Source organism: Chelonia mydas, chromosome 2, assembly GCF_015237465.2.
Source record: "Chelonia mydas isolate rCheMyd1 chromosome 2, rCheMyd1.pri.v2, whole genome shotgun sequence".
Lineage (NCBI taxonomy): Eukaryota > Metazoa > Chordata > Testudines > Cheloniidae > Chelonia > Chelonia mydas.
In genome coordinates this window covers 247,732,345-247,736,949 of record NC_057850.1, presented here as the reverse complement: position 1 = coordinate 247,736,949, position 4,605 = coordinate 247,732,345, and the positions used below count along the sequence as shown (strand labels likewise).

Sequence of the window (4,605 nt, the reverse complement as noted above, 5' to 3'; positions counted from 1 at the left end):
CTCTATTCAGATTGGTGAGGACTCATCTGGAGTACTGTGTCCAATTTTGGGCCCCACACTACAAGAAGGATGCGGAAAAATTGGAAAGAGGCCAGCGGAGGGCAACAAAAATGATTAGGGGACTGGAACACATGGTTTATGAGGCAAGGCTGAGGGAACTGGGATTGTTTAGTCTGCAGAAGAGAAGAATGAGGGGGGATTTGATAGCTGCTTTCAACTACCTGAAAGGAGGTTCCAAAGAGGATGGATCTAGACTGTTCTCAGTGGTAGCAGATGACAGAACAAGGAGTAATGGTCTCAAGTTGCAGTGGGGAGGTTTAGGTTGGATATTAGGAAAAACTTTTTCATTAGGAGGGTGGTGAAGCACTGGAATGGGTTACCTAGGGAGGTGGTGGAATCTCCTTCCTTAGAGGTTTTTAAGGTCAGGCTTGACAAAGCCCTGGTTGGGATGATTTAGTTGGGGATTGGTCCTGCTTTGAGCAGGGGATTGGACTAGATGACCTCCTGATGTCCCTTCCAACCCTGAAATTCTATGATTCTGCCATCTGGGGAATTCCCAGAGTGACTGGGAATTTCTTCCTCATGGCTCAACAGAACTAAATTGGGGTCCCTTTAGTCTGCTGAATACAACAAGTCAAGGACTGTGAGCAAAGAACCACAAATGTTTTCTCAAATTTTTAAATGAATTTTCTCCATCCACTTTTTATATGAATCCTTCCCATGAACAATCCTGTTGACCAGTTTTACTGGCACAAATGTTTGCAGACAGCAACATTCAAAGCAGCATCTGCTAGCTTTCATGGTAACTAACCTTTTAATATTACATATTAATACTGAAAGAGCTTGCAAACTCATCCAATTAGAAAAACAAATCATACCATGTGACTTAGCTGGCCAGTCAGAACTCACAGGTTGGATTTCACACACGAATTATTCAAACAAAATTACTTGAGGCATTAAGTTTGAACAAATAAATTTGAACAAATGAATTCAAGCAATCACAATCTACTTAATACCCTCCTTCCTCACCATGTAGCGAGCATTCGTTATTAGTGCTGGAAAAGCACATGCATACAATTAAGCACATCAAAAGACTACACACTGAAGGAGCTTTGGGCACTGGTGCACCGCAATCCCTCCTGTGGCACATAATAGTTTAGTCTCCTGGAGGCTGGAATACTTTGGTCCGGTTTTGGTTGTTGGGTTTAGCTAGCCTGTTTCAGAGAAATAGGAGCTTCTTCCAACAAACCCCAAAGCCTGTCTCCCGCCCTTTACTTCAGCTCTGAACCTGAATCCCGCTCACACTATCAAACCAGGCTCTGCCATTCCTGTCTATTCTGGGCCACTATTTGCATGTCTTCTATGTTAAGTCAAGTCTCATACGTTTTCCCTCTGAGCACTGTTCAATGGAGGTCAAACACACATAAAATTAACACTGAGTTGGCCAAAGGACATTTTCACACAGCAATGGAAAGAAACAGTGACCCCCAATCTGACAGAGTCAGGCTAGCCCAGGGCCATATTTATCAAACACATTTGTAACATCTAGAGTAAGCCTAGGACAGCATTGGGGATTTGTGCTGATCACCGATTACAGCTGAGAGACAAAGCGGGTGAGGTAATATCTTTTACTGGACCAACTTCTGTTGGTGAGAAGTTGGTCCAGTAAAAGATTTTACCTCACCCACTTTCTCTCTCTCTAATATCTTGGCACCAGTAAAGCTGCAACAATACCGCATGTTACAGCTGAGAACAGAGTACTACCTTAAAAACAGAGCAGGTAACTAAGCATTACCTCTTAATTCCCCCGCCCCCTCACCTTATTCATATCAAATGCATCACTCACCAGTTGCCATGCATTTTCTGTCTTACCCAATTGCAGTGTATCCATCTTGTGGCTGCTGAATAGACATAGGGCACTGGGTCTGTAAAGTAAGAGTTTATTCCAGGGAACTGTTAGGCAGAATTTGCTCTGGTTTGATACCTGCAAGAACACTGCACAGCCCTCCCACCTAACAAGGAGAAGGTGGATAGCCTTTCAGATTGTGACAGCCTGTGTGGCCTCTCATCTAATTAGGTCAGATAAGGGCTTGCATGAAGAAGCAAGTGAAGTGCTGTAGATTCAAAGAAGATGGTAAATTAGCTCAGTTAAAATGAGAGAAGCTACCTCCACTCACAAGCCCTTGTCCAGAAATCAAGCCAAACTTAAAAAAAGTTCAAAATAAGCATGCTTAAAGGCAGAGCCTCTTCCCTGGAGCAAAGGCAGGAGCAGGGTGTGAGCTAGTGAAGCAATTTGCCCTACCCTCGCCTTCTAGTGAGAATTGTATTTTCTGATCACAGGAAAAATATCAGAATACTTAACCTGCTCAGCATTTCTTACCCAGTACTTTCCAGGCAAGGATCTGCCTCTTCCTTTCTGTTCCTGGAACACCTGCCTTTAAGGCCCCTCTCTTGAGCACCTGTGTGAGCCTGAGTTGCTATTAACTCATTTACCAGGGTCAGAGCTATCACAGTCCCCATCTGATAGCATGGAGCTTTCAGAGCCCTGCCAGTCTACTGAGGATGGCTGAGCTGGTCTCATCTTGATTTTGCTAAGTCCATTTTTAGTATTAATACCACTTAGTTCTGATTAGCGCTTCTCATCTGTACATCTCTAGGCACTTTAGAAGTTATCCCCAACAAACCAAGGAACAGAGAGATGAAGGTCACACATCAGGTGAATGATAGAACTCAGGTCTCCTGAATCCTAATCCAGTACAGTATCTATCAGGCCACACGTAGCCCTCAGGCCTGATGTCCACTCATATCAGATTACTATATGTCAATGTTTCTCCTACGATTTGTTGGTATTTCAGGAGCTGCTTTGAAGGTGCCTGAAATGTTCCACTTCTCCATGTTCGTGGTGAAAACGTTAGGGCTTGTTCAAGATGTATTGCTGCACCATGGAGAATTTGCTCATTGTTTTACAGGAACAAACAGTCCAGTGGAATGAGCGTTCAGTGTGATGAACAGTGTTTCGAATCTAATGAGCGTTGACACTCATAGCAGAGCTTTTCTCCTTTGCTCCAAATGAACATCAATGGCCTGTGTTCAGGGGTCCTGCTAAATTCTTTTAGATACTACTTGAGTGGAAGACGTTCTCTGTTCCAAGAAGCCTGCACGTGTCATTGTTGAGACAGAAGCTGGCAATGGTGACATCTGCACTTATTTTAAAAAGTGCATTTTGGTCTTTTGTGTGACTGCTTCATGATCCTAAAAATGTCACTGCAAAACTGTCCTGGGTTTTCATGTTCAGGGAAAATGTGGTCCCTCAGCTACCATCCCTCCAGCCTGCTGACTCCATTCTCATCCCTTCCACTCACCCTCATGGTCTCACAAACACAAAAAGTTACATTAATCACAAACAACAACTTTCTTTTCTAAGCAAGGAACAAAACATTTGAAATAGACACAAGAAGCAGCAGAGGAATCCTTGAAGATACATGGGTAATAACTAAGCCACCAAGTGCTCTTATCATTCTACCTTTGGCTTCCCTCACCCCTCTGCTGTTTGCTGTTATCGTTTCTATACTATGTTAAACGTAGGGGCTGATCCTGCAAACACAACTGCAAGTAGCGAGTTGTCCTCCTCATGTGGGGTAGTTGTGAGTAGAAAGTACTATGCTGGTGGTAAGAGTTTGCAGAACTGGATCTTATGACTGTAAATTCTTTGGGTAGGTCTACACTGCAGCTGGAAGATGGGTTTCCCAGCCCAGACAGACTCACATCAGCTCAGCTTGAGCTAGCATGCTAAAGTTAGCAGTGTGGACATTCTGGCAGAGGCAGAGGCTTAGGCTAGCCACCTGAGTCCAAGCCCATCACCCCTTTAGGTCCAAGTTCAGGCAGCTATCCCAGGGTGCAATAGCCACACTGCTATTTTTAGCATGCTAGCTCACGTCTATGTACCCATGCTGAGAATCACACCTCCCAGCTGCAGTGCAGACATATCCTTTGGGGCAGAGACCACATGCCAGCACTGGGACTGAAGGGAGGCAGCTGGCCCCTCTCCAGTTCTCCTGGGGCTAATTGGGTACCCACTCCAGGTTATGGCAGCCATAACTGGCAACCCTGTTACAGTAGCCTCCGTGGGCTATAGTGAGCATGAAGAATCACTGGGGTTCAGGACCATCTCTCCTGGTTAAAGTAGATTGGAACAGGAGGGGCCGCTCTCAAGGAAGAGGGGGCGCTGTGGAAGGTGAACTACTTATCCAAGCTGGGGGAACTCTATTCTGCCTGTAATTGTACTCCGCCATCCTTTAAACCCCCCAACTCCTGCCTCAGAGCCTTCTGTAGGAGGAGCAGAGCCAGTACTATGCTTGCTGCCAAGGGTCCAACCTGCTGAGGGATTTCACTGTTGGGGAAGAGGGGGTTGAGTTTCCATAACCAGTGCTCAAAAGTCCTAGGGAACACTGACTAGGGCGCCATGTATTTACTTGGTAAAAGCACCAGGCACATCCATTATAAATCATATCAAATCCCCAAGTTTATTTAGTATAATTCCACAACATGTCTACTGCGGTAGCACCAACCAGGTTGGAACCCTATTGTGCTAGGTGCTGTACAAAC

General features: G+C 45.1%; 1 long non-coding RNA gene across 1 annotated transcript in view; it reads right to left on the bottom strand.

Moving 5' to 3' along the window:
• The window catches only part of LOC122464780, a 56,384-nt gene extending 53,916 nt beyond the window's left edge, over positions 1 to 2,468 (bottom strand). Inside the window, exons 1-2 of the long non-coding RNA XR_006289137.1 lie at positions 2,381 to 2,468; positions 1,847 to 1,925 (exon numbers count right to left, since the gene is read on the bottom strand). This is a non-coding gene — a long non-coding RNA (uncharacterized LOC122464780). The remainder of the gene's footprint in view (positions 1 to 1,846; positions 1,926 to 2,380) is intronic.
• Between the last annotated feature and the right edge of the window lie 2,137 nt (positions 2,469 to 4,605).